Source organism: Mytilus galloprovincialis, chromosome 13, assembly GCF_965363235.1.
Source record: "Mytilus galloprovincialis chromosome 13, xbMytGall1.hap1.1, whole genome shotgun sequence".
NCBI lineage: Eukaryota > Metazoa > Mollusca > Bivalvia > Mytilida > Mytilidae > Mytilus > Mytilus galloprovincialis.
Window position 1 is genome coordinate 44,744,217 of NC_134850.1, and position 18,890 is coordinate 44,763,106.

The 18,890-nt window shown below is 30.7% G+C and overlaps 1 protein-coding gene across 4 annotated transcripts in view; it reads right to left on the reverse strand.

Annotated features, from left to right (window-relative positions):
* LOC143056057 (uncharacterized) overlaps nucleotides 1-18,890 on the reverse strand; it is a 101,577-nt gene that overhangs the window by 27,820 nt on the left and 54,867 nt on the right. For all 4 annotated transcript variants that reach the window (XM_076229133.1, XM_076229134.1, XM_076229131.1 and 1 more), the window contains exon 2: nucleotides 10,772-10,854. The gene's annotated coding sequence lies outside the window, so the exon portion shown is untranslated. The remainder of the gene's footprint in view (nucleotides 1-10,771; nucleotides 10,855-18,890) is intronic.

The following is an 18,890-nucleotide window of genomic DNA, read 5'->3' on the forward strand; positions in this document are numbered from 1 at the left end:
TCAATGCTTTAACTTCTTGGTATATTCTCGAAATGTTTATTAAAGTCAAGAATTTTCAAATGATTGATGTTATATTGGTTATTCTCATCGGATTTTGTCTTGTGCTTGGTCCGTTGCTGTGTGTGTTGCATTTGAATGTTGTGTCGTTGTTCCCCTCTTGTATTTAATGCGTTTCCCTCGGTTTTGGTTTGTTTTCCCCGATTTTGTTTTTTGTCCATGGATTTACGATTTTTGAACAGCGGTATACTACTGTTGCCTTTATTTAAGCAACTCTATATTATAGTCATTTGTTTACGAAATGCTTGAATGATTTAATTTGTTGAAGTTTAAATCGATTTTCGGCACCCTTGCCTAAATATTGGCACCAAGTTGTTTACATGAAGGCCTAGAGAAAACTTTCCATCCAAGATAAAAAAAAAAACAACCTAGCTATCATATTCAATTCAGAATAGAATCTGGCGCACCTGCCACGACCCGGATTCAAACTCACAATTTCAGAGTTAACAGGTTAAAGATCAAGGAAAGGGAACTGTCAAGACCACTTTCTCATCGATGACCTCTGTTATGAATGAAATAAAATATATGCGTCAGATGCCATTTTATAGATTAACCGACATCAGAAACTTTTCAACCCAAACGTATGAATGCCAGGGATGTATAAATAAGTAAAAATGTATGAGCAATGTATGTGTACGAAAACTTTCATTATCAAATTTTGTAATGGTCATACTTGTTCAGGCCATCTTTGCCTTTAATAATTTAGATAGTTTTCTTATTATTTCAAAGGTGATTTCGTTTTTAGTAAATATGTTTTAAAGCATGTCAGTTTCAAAGCATCGACGTCAAAGCTGTTGAATAATGTTTTGGATATAAACAAATGCGAATGTGTTGTATACAGCAATGAAGCAGAAATTTAGCAACAACTAAGAAAGCCAAACAAAACCACAGATTGTAGATCCAAAGAGCCACGTAAAAAAAAAAGACATAGTGCTGAGATTAGAAGATAATCTTGATTAATCGACAACGTAATGAATCGTTTATAAATTTTAGGAGAAAACAGTCGATACTTTGTAGTTATAACAACATGCTGACTTTTTTTATGAAATTTCACCTTATATGTTTTCTTATAGAATCGACGCTTATGCTTACAACCTCGAGCTTGCAAACATAATATCACCATTTAATAGATATTTGTATGTTTAAAGTTCACATGACACAAACACACTAGTCTTACTTCATTCTACTTGTTAAATTTTTTATACCACATATAGAAAAGTACAACAAACACTGAAAATAGGCCAATTATTGGCCCCAAAGCACTTGCATTATTGATAAAATTTCTGTATAGTAAACCAATTTCGGGAAAAATATTTAAAAAAATGTTCCGGCTGTTGTTATAACTATTCTCATCCCTGCAGATATGTTTTTTTGAACCTGGACTCTGTGCGTTCTATATGAAGCGAACGAGATGAAGATACGCCAAGGGTCGTTTATCACATAAAGATATCAATTACTGATTACTGTTGAATGATATAATTTTGATTTTGTTTGTTATCATGTTGAATTAACACAGATGATCACTTTCAGTCAATATTTATGGTTTCATTGTTCGTAATTGAACGTGCCTTAGAGAATAATATCAGGACTGACTGATAATTGAGTCATTGTAAACTCGACATGCATGTCACACAAACATCTATCTAAAACCTTAAGGTTTTGATTTATATATGATGTAGTATAACAGCAATTTCAACATTTTGACACCAAAATGAATGTATGTTTTATTGCAATACATTATTTCTTTTTAATTGCATTGAGACTTAGGGAATAAGTATTTTTTTAAAAGTTGTGAGACTGAGATGCTGTTGTTTGATTATTCTAGTACATTTGAGGTCACTCTGAAGAACAAATGATTTTAAGCATTCTCAGTTCGTTATGGTTTTAAATGCATCGACAATTTATTTACAAGACCAACTTTTTGATGACGACTAAAGGAGTGAAATTATCGAATTTATTCTACTGTAAAACCATGGTGTTTTCTTTAACTTTTGACATAATTTGCTAGTTTGGTATTTTGTAGAATCACACGAAATACCTTATATTGATATACATGGATATGTAAAGGGGACCATTTTTCTAACTTCTACTTCGGTTCAAACACATTTTCATGTGTGATATGCATAATTCCTCTTAATTGGTTTGATATCATCAATTAGTTTAGATTGAATGTAAGTAAAGCAGAAAGTGATTATTAAAATTTACTTCTTTTTTTGTTTTATCTTTGATAGGAATAATAGTACGTTTAAATGCGCATGAAACCGAAAGAATTAATTATTTTACCAATACGACGAAATAACTACTATATTTTGTTCTTTTTTGCCAACCAAGTGTATTCATCTTTTTAAAAAAATGTTCTTTTTCAAAGGTTTACATAATTTTCAGTATTTTGCATTTAAGTATCGGTAAATAGTTCGGGCACATTTTGACATAACTGTTAAATGGTCATTTGGAGGTCCTCTGCAGTTTCACTACATTTATTTACAAAAACATTTGTTTGACTTTATCTTAAAACAGCTGAAAGTATTGAGAATGGAAACGACGAATGTTAAAGAAAGGATTAAATATAAAAAAAACACGGAATTGTCGATTCGAATATTTACGCATTCAAGGTTATTAAACGTTTGCAAGAATATATATTTATACACCCGAAATACACTGTAGCTGCGATTGCGTCAGAGGCAGGATCGACGAATAAGCAAACATTGGTAACATAAAAACACACAGGTTAACTCAAGTTTTGTGATCGATCAGACAGTTTCCCCATCACTAATGCACCACCATTTTATTCATGGAATATTTCATACTCGGAGAAAAGGAGGGGAGAAGACTGACCATAGATACGTTTCCTTAAATAATTGAATTTTTCAACCAAGATTTATCTGTTTTAGTTTGTATACTTATTTCCTTTTGTTTGTGTTTGCTTGATAATAATTCGAACATTCCCCATCTGCTCGCGCCCTTATTCTTGCATTTATATTTTTGTATTCCTTGGTATTGAAATCGTAGCTTCCTAAGATTGATTTCATTGCAAGGGTTTAAAAAATAAATTGTAATTTACACTGTTTTAAGTATTAACTTGAACTTTACTTATTATTCAGGGACAGTAAAACATATATCGACGTTGCAACTATACAGCGCATTAACTTCACCAATTTGTAAAGCTACGCAACATCGGATTACATTGATTAAAATTCGTTTAAAACGTTAATGTAGTGAAAAAAGGAGATTACTTCTCATAATTAAAACATCTTCTAGTAATTGATGTATGTTTTGTTAGACATGATAAAAGAAGAAGACAATAAAAGATCCAGGTCTTTAACCTTATAAGGAGCAATATTGGGTTTTCTATATAAAATACAATATTCATGCGCGCCCACTGAAATGACAGCTACACAATTTTCATGGACAAGCAAAATAATGCTGATAGATTAAAATGTCAACATCAATCAAAATATAATGATTATAATATCTGCTGATTCGATTTCGCACTTATTGAGCATAAATCAAAAGATATTGGATTTTTCTAAAACGGGAGAACAGTGAAGAACGATATAAGGCTTATAATGCCAGAGATAAATCATTTTATTCAGGTATCCTATCCCATTATATTTTACATGGTTAATAAATGGTTGTCCAATTTACAAATCTTTAACATCTCATTTATTTAATATACAAAAGAAGTTTCATTAGTTACAAAACTTCAAGATAAAAACTAAGCATATTTTGTTTTCGAATGTGGAGATACATATAATAATCAAATCATTCCCCTCGTCTAATTTCCGTTAAAGTCCCAAGAAACCTCAAATAAAAAAAAATAATGCATATGTTTTTTTAGAACTCAATGGATAGTTTTCATTATAAAACTTATGTACATATACTTTTTTCTGAAGAAAATGCTTTAATTTATTCATATTTAGAAGAAGTTTACTTTATTTTAATTGCTTCCTTCCAGGGAGGAATTCCCCCGACATATTTTCCGTATGCAAAGTGACCTCAGTGTGACCTATCTCGTAAAAATCCGGTAATCACAATACGCATGGATGTCCTTAAAATGAACTATTATCTGAATTTACATGTAAAACACGTGCTCAATTTCCGTGCTTTTTTGTTGATTTTTTGTCGATTGTTGACAAACAGGTGACAATCGTTAAACTTCGGCTTCAAAACACGAACTTTAATACCTGACATATTTTCACAACAACACTGACCGATTGAAAAAATTGACGATTATACGAAATTTACACAAAAAAAATTATATATTCGTGCACAGAGGACTAAGTTTATGATGTTTGTATGCATTGGTTCAAGAATTGGAAGACCATTTTTTTTCACCTGTGACTCGTTTCTTATGACTTTAAAAAAGTATGTGTTGGCGTCTATTTTTGATTTATTTGTATCAATATTTGTTTGAACTATTACTATTTAGTCAGTTGTATTATAGGTTTAATTGTTTGTTTATTCTATATTGTCTAGAGGTATAAAGGAGGGTTGAGATCTCTGAAAACATGTTAAACCCACCGCAAATTTTGACCTGACGTTACCAAGTCAAAAAATTTCTGGCCTTTTATAGTCTTGTATGTTTTCTGAATTTTGGTTCAATTATATGTTTTAGAGTTAAGGGGGACATCCTTTTTCACTGAACTGATAAATATTTTTGTTTAAGGGCCAGTTTCAGCCAACCTGCAGGTGCGGGATGTCCTTGCTATGTTGAAGACCCATTGGAGATCTTGAGCTCTTGTGTGCTCTTTGGTTGGGTTGTTGTCTTTTTGATACATTCGTGTTTTTCGATTTCAATTTTATTACACAGTTTGGCTGCTTGATCTATTGTCACATTCACTTGTATTATCTATGGGTTGGTCAATCATTTAAGTCAATATAACGGATTTAATAACTGTCATACAATGGTAAACATTAGCTACATTTAGCTATAAAATCAAGTTTAACTCATCATTTTCATGGGGCAATGCTTGTACCAAGTCAGGAATATAGCAGTTGATTTCCATTAGTTCCAATAATTGATAAAATCTACCATTTTATTTTGTTAGTTTTTATGGACTTTCTCCTTTTTGAATTTATTCTAAGGTGGTACCTAACACTACAGGGAGATAACTCTGTAAAGTCAGCTCAACGTTTTAATTACGTTGTGTAGTAAAAGGAATGTTAAGCTTCTCAATGATCAAAATTGGTGTTTGTCAAACTGCTATATAACCAGTGTAATTTTTCTGACAAAACGGTTGGTTCAAAATTTTTGAAATTTTTATATTTTCGTTAAAGGATCAAAGTTAATACATTGTCAAAATTTTATGAAAAACAAACGAGCCAAATCAATTTTAGTGAAAGTGTTGGGTACCACCTTAAAGGTCTGAATATTTGTTATTAATTTTTTTCGATCTAATTACATTTACACCATAACCTACTTTGATCACAGGAAATGCAACGTATGTTGTTCTTAAGGCTTGATACATGGTTTCGTTTCGTTGGAACTGAAGAACACCTTTTTTTTTAGTGTGCGATTGACTTGGGTTTATCATATATCTAATTCTGCGTGTCTTTTTACAAACATTTCTCATAGATTTGTATTATCAATTGGGATTTAATGGTGAAACAACAACAATCTTTGAAGTAAAAGAAAACTGTCAAATTGTTGATGTGATGAAAATTGGTTTCGACCGTTCGTACACATCTATACTCATATGTTCTGTCCGTCGTCTCGTTATGTGGAATTACTTTATGTTTAGCCCTCTAGATTTTGATCATTGCCTATTATCAATTACAGGATGATTTGCACACAAACATATTTTCTTAGTGGTTTTGTCTAAATACATTCAGGACATAAATAGCCACTACAGAACCCTAAGGTCACCATATGAGGCCGAGATGTAATTAAATAATTACAATCAAGTTATATTAGGACTTCAACATCCCAAATTCCAACTGAGTCTTGTACTGGAAAATCGCGGAAATCTTTATGATTTATTTGATATGTTGAATACAAAAATAAATTTTTGACTAATGAATTAAAAAAAAAAACAATCAGATAATGAAAAATACATAACAATTCACTTAATGCAGTATCCATTTTGTCATTGTGTTACTTGTCACAAGAAGGTAGTCAGGTCTCAAAACGAAAGAAAAAAAAAGAAAATGTCACACTTAGTTAATATTTCAGAAATCGATAGACACGAACTGATAAAGTCCACAATAATTGAAGTGCTTAATTCAAGAGATCCAAGTCAAATGAAGTACATCTTTATGTAATTAACAAAATTAAAATACTAAGTTCAATTAAGATGAAAGTGAAATTTTAGGAAAAGAAACAAACAACTAGTTTCACAATAAAACCTGTTTTTCGTTCAAGAAACCATCTTTTTCTGCAAAAGCAAATTACTTAAGACGTAGCTACAAAAATACATTAACATGCAGGCAGGGAAAAAACAGACAATTATTCAGTCCTTAACAGATGTTACTGAGGTCACTATCTATCTCGTTCATTCTCAGGAAAGTATAATTAACAGAATGTTAATATAGCTGATTTTTACACGACTAAAAATGGACGTGGCCAATGAACTATTTGGTGATGGAATTTCATTATTTATCTAAATAAAGACTATAAAATCGAATTTAGGATCGTGCAGATTGAGATATATTATTTTGTCCGATAATAAAATGAGCAACCACATGTGAAAAGGGTTTGATAATGAAAAACAGTCCTATATAACAATAGCATCGACGGATACAAAATAGACAGAGGATGACAAGTCCCTATTGGACAATGAAGTATTCAGAGGTTTGAAGATAAAAACTGATGAACATGATCTATCCATATAAAAACCTAATTATATTTTTATTAATTAGCCAAAAATGTGCCAGAATGGATGTCTATATAAGGGTGATATAATCAGTAACTAGTTACGTTAAAACATTTAAAGATATATATTTTACTATGTTACTGATATGCCTTGGTGCACAATCAACAATGATATTTAATCATTTAAATCAGAATACTTAACGGATTTAGATTGAGGAATTCGGTTGTAGTTGCCCATCATTCGTAAGATTTTATTCCATCAATGAGTAAAAAACAGGCTCATAATCTAAATACCCGGCTCTTCCAAGGTTAAGGAACAAACACTTCAATTCCCTTCTTTTCCAACAAAAAGACCTTACGCTTGATGTACGTTCATGTGTAGTTTACAAAATCTAATTTTGTGATAAAAACCTTGAACCTAATTCTTTCTTTCTTTCATTATATCCCTTCTATTATGCGTCGCGTGCATAACCCCGGGCTTCTGTGAATTACAGTGTGAAAATATATTTCCATCATGTACCCGTGTAATTTCCTTAACAAGTAAAACTCCTGTTTTTCCAAGGTTAAGCAACAAACACTCCAACGTCCATTCTTTTCGAAATACTGGAACTTACGCCTGATGTGAATTAATGTGTAGTTTATAAATTCTAACTTAGAGATCAAAACCTTGAACATAATTTGTTGTTTTTTTACCGTTGTGTTTCCCTTCTATTATACATCGCGTGCATTACCACATGGGTTCTGTGAAGATCAGTGTGAAAAAAATGTTTCAATTATGTACCCGTGGTCAAGATTGATGAGATACATTTTTTAATGTATACCAGCTGGTGAAAATGGAAATAATTTACAAATTTTAATTATGAAAAAACGAATGAATCATATATCAAGGTAAATTCTTATGTTACTTATCTTAATAGAAGGATTTTCGCTTGTAAAGAGCTGAAAATATATTTCGAGTTTCCAATGTTATTATGGACAAATTAAAATCTCTGTTATTTTAAAATAGCTGCGTGTTTTTAGCCTTTACATTTACATTTTTGTAGCATTTGATTGGTTATAGTTTAGTTTAAGGATTTCAATTTTAAAAATTGATTCCCTCATGAAAATCATCGATTAAGAAGCAAGAATATAAGTGTTTTGTCATATTTGGTTCTGCCGCCCTGACATTTGTTATTTATTTGACATAAAGTGGTTCCGATGAACGTTTTAGAGAAACACTTGTCACATACACTGGTAGCACAGCTGATACTTTCGTAAAAATTAAACCCTTGATAATGTCACATCAATTGTTGATTGATGGTGTTATTTTAGGTACCAATGTTTTATTAGTAAACACAAGTTCATGAAAGTGTGTGTCTTAGTTTGCTCGAATGGACATCTTGCATTTTTAAGGTAATCGGTGACTTAGTAGAGTTTGAATCCTGCAAGTGTCAGGTGCGGTCAACTCCAATATGAAATGATTAAGACAGTCAGTTTTCCTTTTGTAGGTCGGCAGTTCTCAAAAGTGTATAGTATTGTTGAAAGTGGCGTCAAAAACAAATCAACCAATCAATCAGTCTTACATATCCCCCCCCCCCAAAAAAAAATAAGATAAAATAAGAGTACTGAAGAACTCATTGGAATATCTTCTTACAACAGAAATAGTATATTTTGAGGCGTTATAAAAACTCAACTATTTTAAACATTGATACAACACAATGTCAATGATATTGTATAAACAAACCAAACAATATAAAAGAAAGGATGTGTTATGCTCGGACTATGACTCAGAAGACAGCCACCAGATGTAATCACACGGCATCCAGCAAAAAACAAAACTCATACCGCAAATAAAGCTACAAAAAAACCGACATAACATGTGCAAATGAGAAAATCAACCGCCGAATAAAAAAATGAAATAAAAACAAATATGGTCTGCAGCAACAAACACATGTCTCCGACCTGGGGCAGTTAAAAGAGTTAAACATCAAGATTATTACTATTTTGAAAAAGATTTTGGATGATTTTGAATATCAAATATAAACAATAATATAAATCTCACTCACATGTCAAATAAATGTCAAGTATTGACGAGTCAACAAAACTTATCAGACTAGACTTAGACATAGAACCATTGCAAGTCTGCAACTAATAATCATCTGTACGAAATTAGCTGTGAATACATGCCGATGACAAGATCATTATTCCCGAGTCTCAAGAGTATGACTTGATACCAATTACATGACATTCACCAAGTAGAATTTTGTTTTACATGAACTATATTAGACGTTAATTAATTTGAGTAGCATTATTTGGAGTCATTTTTAATACTCCAGGGAGTTTTCAATGCAAGATAGCATTTATTTGTTATGTTTATGACTCTCCATACGACAGCTTGACACTATTTCCTCTGACCATGTGACCCTCAGCAGCGTTTTATGTAAATTAATAGTTCTTTGGAACAAAAAAACAACATTAAGTCTAAAAATAGGAAAATGAAACCTAATTTGTTAAAAGATTATAATTGTTAAACATTGTACTTGTTTACTAAGCTATTCCTCAAATGTTTATTATCACATTTTTACAATGAACATATAAAAAAGAAGATGTGGTATGATTGCCAATAAGACAACTATCCACAAAAGACCAACATGACACAGACATTAACAACTATAGGTCACCATACGGCCTTCAACAATGAACAAAGCCCATACCGCAAAGTCAGCTATAAAAGGCCCCGATAAGACAATGTAAAACAATTCAAACGAGAAAACTAACGGCCTTATTTATGTAAAAAAATGAACGAAAAACAAATATGTAACACATAAACAAACGACAACCACTGAATTACAGGCTCCTGACTTGGGACAGGCACATAAATAAATAATGTGGCGGGGTTAAACATGTTAGCGGGATTCCACCCCCCCCTAACCTGGGACAGTGGTATAACAGTACAACATAGGAACGAACTATAAAAATCAGTTGAAAAAGGCTTAACTCATCAGATGGACAAAAATACAAGTGGACGTGGCCCGGTACTTATACATCCGGACACAAAAAGACACAATGAACAGATCTGAGAGTACTCATAGTTATCTGACAGCTAGTTCAAAGCCACTAACAACTAATAAAAAAAATCATGCAACTAAGACTAAACTTTTGCAATGCCAAGTTACAGATATGGACAGATTGTAGATCCATGAATATGTATATTCCTATAACATACTAGTAATATTTAGTTAGCTTTTAATTTACTGATAACAAAATCAATATTTATACCAATAAAAACAATATTCAATGATCTTATTACAGTGTTGAATAGGTAACCTTTTAGAATAGGTTTATTTAAAGGAGCGACAAGTTTACATGGATCTTTCTAAATTTCCGGGCACGTATTAAAAGGCTAATACAAAAAAATATAAGAACTCTTAGTAAAGCAATAGAGGGAGCAATTTGTTTGGTGATATATGTTCAAGTTGTCTATCTGCCTATTTTGAAGTCACAGATTCAAATTCTACATGTTTGTCTGCTTTGTCGAATCTTAAGTTCTGAGTTAGATCCTATGATTTAGAAACTATTTATAACATTATTTAAGTCATACCAGAAGTTTGATATTCTTTATTCAGGTTTGTTTTCGAGTTTTAAGCACATATGTGCCTTGACACAATCATATTATCTATGTTTTAAAACATATCTACTTCTATTAGTTTTATTGGAAAGGGAATTCGTACAGTCAGTTGCAATTCTGAACTGTAACAAGGTCAGATTATAATGCATCGTAACTTAGACAATGGCGGGTGATTCATATGGCTCTATATTGGTTCCATATCCCCATGAGAAAGAAAATAATTATAACCAAACAGACAAACAACTATTATTGTTAATTGAAAGGTAACAGATAGAAACAAAAATTTGTTTATATACCTTATATCCGAACGTTTTTTTCTAAAACACTGTAAAGGTATAACTTTATTGAAAGCCAAACTGCTTGACCATAGTCTTTATATCTGAAATCAAAGTAGAAATAATACATTTGTTATTAAAAATCAACGACCTCATTATAACTTATGACTATTTTAAGTATATTTGAATGACTACTAAAGTTACTAGATAACCTCATACAGGAGCTGTTATCAAAAAGTTTGTTTCTGTTTGTTTTTGTAGCACTTTATTGTTTCTGTTATTCTGTTGTTTTCCTCCAAAAGTGGTTGTGTTTCTATAGATTTTAGTTTGTATTTTCTCAATCGATTTATGACTTTTAAACAGCGGTATACAACTGTTGCTTTTATTCGGGCATGCATGCAATGTGTAGAATGAAAGAGGATCAGTGATCAAACCCACTTTGAACTTTTAAGAAATTTTTCAAAGCGTCGGTAAATGCCTTTTGTCAAATTCAACGAAAGAATCAAGCTAAAAGTAAAAGTCTTTCTAAATTTGTTTACACTAATTTTTATGTCTTTTTATACCTGACATACGAATGAAGCATTATATGTTTTGAAATGACCTGTCATTTTGAAAGTTTTCCAAAAATGGCGAGCTTGCTTCAAATCTGATACAGAAACTTAAATAAGCTTTGTTTTAGTTTACATAAAGCGTACTCTGATTTTGAGATGATAAATGATTGTTTCACTCCCTTTAGAAATCATGCGATTCTTTCATATTATGCTTGATAATTTAAATTAACACTTTACTATTTAAGTACAGTTCATTTTTTTCTTGGGAAATAAAATAATTTGAATTCAATTTACCCGAATAGTGTATAGCATATTAAATCAAGATTTTAAGCTATTACAAAAGTAAATGTTCTAGTAGGAGACAAAACTTGTTACTATATTTAGGATTTAAAAAAAAATATACTTATTAATTCATCATTGAAATCGTGTGCGCAAGACGTGCGCGCGTGTCGTCCATAAAAGACTCATCATTGTCACTCAAATCAAAGAGTTCAAATTTTAAAAGTAAGGAGACAGACAAATTGAAAAGACACACAATGTAGGTGAATAGCAAGCACGTTGTTAGTTTGTTTTAGATTTATGAGTTTGACTGTCCCTTTGGTATCTTTCGTCCCTCTTTTTTAACCTATATCGTACTTACATAACAGACTTATTATTTGACATACTTACAATACATTTACACAATTTTGTGTTTATTTAGTGTTGTAGTGTTTGTTGAAATGCTGGTAAAATATCTCTTATGGATCAAAGCTCGTTTATTCTATTGTCGAATGTGAATTGATCTGAATTGGTAAATATTGTTTGTCATAACTTAGATATTTGGATTTATAACATCTAGTATTACTCTAGGGTTGTTTCCAATACACAATTATTTGCTTTTAATTATATTTGTTAACAAAACTGTAAACATTATATTAACCTGTGCAAGTAAACGACTTAAATTTTTCAAAAAAGCTATTGTTTCCATGCAGAAAACTCAAAACCGATAATTGTTTCTCAGCAGTAATTGACATTGATGTTTTGGAATACTTAGAAACACGCATGCACATCACAACATAATAAACTGAAGCTTAGGTTCATCGATAAATAACGAAAATATACTTATTTAATTGAGGAATTTGTTTCATTTGGTGAATAACAGTAAAAGTGGGTTCACCATCTTTACTTGATGAACATAAACGATATTGTATTGAATTTGTTTCTGTCTGTCATACATGGCTTAAATTTTGATTTATATTTTGGAATGTATTGGAGACAAATGTTGTACATGTAATAAACAAAATAAGATGTGTTATGATTACAAACAAGACAACTCTCTAACAGAGAACAAATGTAGAAGACAGCAACTACAGATTAATATACATGTTTGACTTCCAACAATGAGAAAAACCCATACCACTTTTCCTGCTCATACATGAGACTAATTTATATTCGTTATACGAGCAATTAAATCTGTTTCTTAGGGGTTACTTTCGTTATTAGATAAGAGTCGTGCCAATTTACTGGCCTTTACGTATTAATTGTGCTATACAATTAAAACAAAAGCGATTTCAATAAAAAAAACTCCTTTCTTGTTTAATTAATTGGAATGCATAATTACAAGAAATACATTTAATCTTGAAATGTGAGTACATGTTGATCTACACTTAATTGATCAATTTATTCAATATGCACATAATGCAAAGCCTAATGTAAAGTTTTGAACTTTTATATACAGTTATGAACATACAGTTTAATCGTCAAACAACAATTGAATCATGTTTATTGAAATTAGTGTGGCTTACAATGTGGTTGCCTACATTGCAGGGGTAAATTAATTTACAAATTGAAGCATAGAAATTTAGGTTTTGCATTAAAAAAACATGCATATAGAAAATATATAATACAACCGATCCACTACAAATGCTACAAAAAGTTCACCCTGAGTTATCACTCCACATAGTTATAGTTTTCTAGTACACGATCCTAACAGATAGGGGCATCAATATAATGTAATGAAACTTAAAACGTCTATGAAAAGGTACACTTTTTCTCTTTATTATTTTAAAATTGTAGAAAAATAAAAACTATAGATGTTGTCGATTTTTTATTCAGAGCTGCGATCAATCTTTAATAAAAGGAATTTATTGGACGTTCGACGACGGTCAACTTGCTAGTTCATACAAATGTAGATCAAGATAGGAATGATCATTACAAGGTACACGGAGCCAATTTTATTGAAATAAAGAGTTACCAAAAAAAGTTTAAAACTTATAAAAGACACCATGCTTATATTTTTACATGCCACATATCACCAGTAAGAAGAACACATTTAAAATCATATAATATACTTTATACGTGATAAGTTGTGTTTACATCATTTTCACCTCCTACATGGAATTTCCATTTTTAGTTATTAAAAAAAACCCAATTATTCAAATTACATAATTCTTTTGATGGTATATTGAAATATTATACAATTGTTAATTAGACTCTCGGAAAATCAAAAGAATAACGGTTCACATATTATCGTGTATGTTCACTAAAATGAAGATACCTGGAAGATATCTTAAATCAAACACCAAACATATGATGACGGTTGACAATTACTTTATCTTTGACTGCTTTTAAGAATGCTGATAGTTGATAGTTAAATATCCTGTTCTCTGCATTTCAGATATATAATATGATCAAATATATCATTTTATTGTATTTTATATGTTTTTGATATAAAAAAAATATTTGGGAATGGTGATATACCTGAGGGCGTATGAGGGTATATAATAAACGAAAAGTGAACAAAGAATTATAAGGAAATTAAAATCCACCAGACGATGAATAGCAGAAAAGACAATAACTAAAAAAAATATACGAAACACGTTAATTTACAAAGCTTCATCCAGAAGATTTAAAATTTGAAACGCCCTGCAAAAATTAAGAATTACATCAAAAGCTACGGAAGGGTAACATGTTATTATATAACTATTGTCATTTGTCGTGATATATATTTCGTATGTAACTTGGCGAATGAGAAGCATTCGATGATATTTTAATACATAAGACAGGGGATACATAGTGGGTAATATACAAAATTATAAGTCGGATAAGACATAGCAACTAATAAAAGACGAAAACAAGTCTACAAAACGCTACATCGAAAACGTAGACTTTGTAAAACAGACACACGAAAATCGATATAAAAGATGTACGACAAAAGTTACATATCGATGTTTGATGGACGATGACAGTTGTTATTCATCGTGTGGTGTGTTTAAGCATTTGATTTTGCCATTTTTTGAGGACTTTACGTTTTTCCATGGAGTTCAGTACTTTTGTAATGTTACTTTTTTTGATAGAATCAACAGACAGTGCAAATTAGGAATAACAATACAATTAAGATGTGTTTTCTGCATCTACTTTTTAAATGAATCGCCAAATTATCCTATGAAAAATTAGACATGTCCACAGTTAATTTCAATAATATCATCATAGATACACAAGCTTGAAATTTTATATATGTTCCATCGATATGGGTTGACAACTGAAGAAGGAGTTGGTGTTAAAAATGGTGCTAAAAACATATTTTATAATGCTTTGGATGGATTCATTATCTTGTTTAAAAAAAAAAACAACAAAACAATCCGACTCAAATTTTCGATAACTGCTTGCTTACAAGGTTATTAATATAGACAAATAACTATTTTTCGATTTTACATCTTTAAGTAAATTGTTACTCAAAGGGTGAATACTTCAATTACAATTCCAAAATCCACAATTAATAATAAAATTTTATTTCTTTTAACTTCAGAAATGATATAACAAACACAGATGTGCTATGATTGCCAAAGAAGTCTTAGCTTCTCAACTATTTATTGTTGTTTTTTCATAGTTATGATTAAATAAATTAATTATAGGTAGTTGAAGCGTGAAAACGAATTATTTTGAACATTTGTAAATCACATGTTATTCGTGTTTTAGCAATCTTATTTGTTTAATCAAGACAGGCATTGATCCTGTTAACTCGTTACTAATGTAAATAACGATAACGCAATTGTTTGCATTTTCCACCACTTTTACTAAATATTTCATATATTCAAATATATATATAAATTTAAGTTATAACTGCTATAATTATAAAATTCAGCAATTGTTTAATATTAACATAAAACTTAACTCTACATTAAGCAAAATATTGATATCAAAGTCACTAACACATGTTCCCGACTTGCTATTAAAATTAATAACATGTTTTATGGCTGCTTCACTGCCCTATTTTGTTTCTTTGTTTCAGATGTTGATTTTTAAAGTAAAATCATTATAAAAAGGACTTCAAATGAATTATACCTTAATAGAATAGACAACGGAATTGAATGCGGAAAATTTTACATAATAACGTAATACATCAAGATTATTATTTGTTTAAGTAAAACTTTGATACTCATTAAAAGGGAAATATAAAAAACAAAAACAATAATTACAACGTATCTCTCCTATTTCATATGTTTTCATAATATATCAAGGTTGTATCCAACAGCAAATGAGTAGATTCAGCAATGATCCCAGTTTCCAACTTAAATTTCACATTAGGATTAATTGGCCATCATCACAATGATACAGTACAATAACTACATTGGAAATATATCTACATGTTTAAAAAATTTGTATTATCGTTCTTTTCATGACGTAAAAAAATATTACTATTTACCATCAAATCAATGATTACAGGTCATTTTTCACTAGTTTTAAGGACCGGAAACAAAGAGCGCGTGCAATGAAAAAACAAATCTGTCATTACTTTTATTTAAGAAGAAACTTATGTTACTTTAACTGTTTAACGTTTAGTTTGTTGAAACCATTGCGTTTTCTCTCTCGAGCGAAATGTGATTGAAAACAGGCCATATTTTCAAATTCACCAACATCTCAATTGTTGGGTTTTTATGTGTACATGTCATTGCTATATACAAAAAGCTGCTCAAAAATAGTTATGGTTTAATTTTTAAACGCAATTCTTATCTTCAAACAAGAGCTGTAACGTTTGAGACCAAATAGATCTCCTTTCCAACTGAATTCTGAAAAATTAAGGTCATCACTCAAGAAATTTTACGGTCGCCATCATGAGCTGATTGGCCATTATGACAAAAGTGTGTTAGAAATCATATCTGATATTCTTCCTCAGTCATAATAACCTTCCATCATTACCGAACTGAATAAAGAAATTACACGACGGGTGCCGTATACGGTGCAGGTAATGCTTACCTTCCGGAGCACCTGATTTCTCTCCCGGTTTTAGAGGAGTTCGTGTTGTTTCTTATTTATTATTTATAACTGTTGATGTAAATGTCCCTTGGTTTTGTGAGTCTTTGTTTACTCTTTGGTTTCGATTGTTATTGTCTTTGTACTGACACGACTAATACAATACATATATTTCATTTCAAAAAGGCAATGAGTGTAAAAACACCTCATTTAAAGAATATAAAACTTTAAATTTCAGCATTAAATAACTTGTTCTGCAGTTTTATATTACTCTCCTAATGATTTCCAATTTTGAAACTGTTCGATTTAATTATGTTGTGGAATATCAGTTCATCGTTTACATATTGACCATGATAAAACAGAACGACAGCAAAAAAGTAGTAGTGCATTACAGTTTACATATACGAGATAAAGCGGTTATCTGAACACCGGAAAATAGATTTAACCGGCGTCAATAATTGCTGACAAATCACTTTTGCAAATGACACATGACGATAGTTTAATCTAAATCCTTAATTATGAAGTAATGTAGCATGAATACGAATTGAATTATTTTGTACAGTCGTAAATGCTATATCATTTTGGCTTTTTGAACAATATAGATTGACTTCATTAAGACGAGCTTTGGTCATTTTAACTCGTTACCAGTGTGAATAAGAAAAACACAATAGTTCGTAGTTTCCACTACATTTACTCATAATTAATGCGAAACGTATAACAAAAGTTTACATCTGAGGAGTTGTTCTACGTTTCAACAGTCGCAATGACTATCATTAAAACGGTAAATTAGTCTACGACATTTGTACTTTTCAATTAATTTATTATTTTTATTAATTATATTGATTTAATAGTACGTTCGTCAACTTAGTTCAACTTTAACCTAAATGAATCTTTGTTAATTAAAATATTGCCTTTTTGTATTTATACTGAAAAAATAGCAAGCATCTGCTATGACCTTATGTTCCATTTATGTGTTTGTAACATATAAGCCAAGAAGATGTTGTATGAATTCGATAAGCGACCAAATGACACAGAAATTAACAGCTATAGGTAAGCGTAAGTTTTTCAACATTGTACAAAGCCCGTACCGCATATCCAGCTTTAAAAGGCCCCGAAATCACAAATATAAAACAATTCAAACGAAAAAACAAACGGCCTTATTAATGTACACAAAAGTGAACGAACAAATATGTAACAAAGTAGCACACGACAATTTCTGACTCCTGACTTAAGACAGACACAAACATAAAAAATGTGATGGATGTTAGCGTGATCCCAATCTTCACTCTAAACTGGTTCACCAATAACCAAGTAAAAGTATTGCTTCGGGCATCTGTTAAGTTGGCAAGGTTCACTCGACTAACCGTTAAGTGTTAATAGTATACTATGCAAAATATAGTATATAAATTATAACTCAATAAATGATAACATATAAATATATAAGTTAGTATAAAATTAAACAAACTAACTGAAAAATACCCTTCATATACATAGCTCAATTACCAAAAGAAAGAAACACAAACTGATTTATGTCCTTTGCAAAGACATTCAATTCAGCATGTAATACAAGACTCTGATACACAACACCAAAGAAGTAAAACATTAAGTAAGCAAGATTTGCTTGTTAGATGAGTATGTTTGAACTTTAACTTTATAGAACAAACTGGTTAACGGTATTAACCAATTTTAAATTTCTCAAAACTAAAAGACTATTTAAAAGTTCCATAAAATCTTAAGAAATTAGGATTGTTTGGCTAATCATATATTAAAACATCTAAGTGATTACTATTCCAATATTATACAACACACTTTTCTAAGATATATAAAAATAAGTCACCCGACGCTGCTGGATCCCAATTATCGTCACGTCAACCAATTATGTCTGTTTGTGTTGCTCATACAATATTGTCGATATAACGGAACTATAAACAACTGGCATAAAAGTGGGCGTTTTATGTAGCTATGAAACCAAGTCTAAAGCACCATTTACGTTTCATAATTTGAAAATAAAATTAAAACTATGACAGGTTAATTCAGCATTTACGTTGATCGAAACAGTCGAGCGTTTGATTCATAATTTTTTACGAACTTCGCCGTTTTGAAATAACCTTGGAATCGGTATTGTTTTAAATGTTTATTTGTTTAAGCTGGACTCATCAGAGGAGCTAAAATCAAAATAATTAGGAAGGATAAACCAATAATGGTGTAAAAAGCGGTTCATACCGAAGTTTAGTTAATAACTGTTTTTGTTTTACTAGTATGTCAAATTGTACCAAAACAAATGAAATGATAAAGCACCCATTTTATAAATACCAAACCTACATATTTTATCTTTGAGAATAGCTTGTTAACCGCTA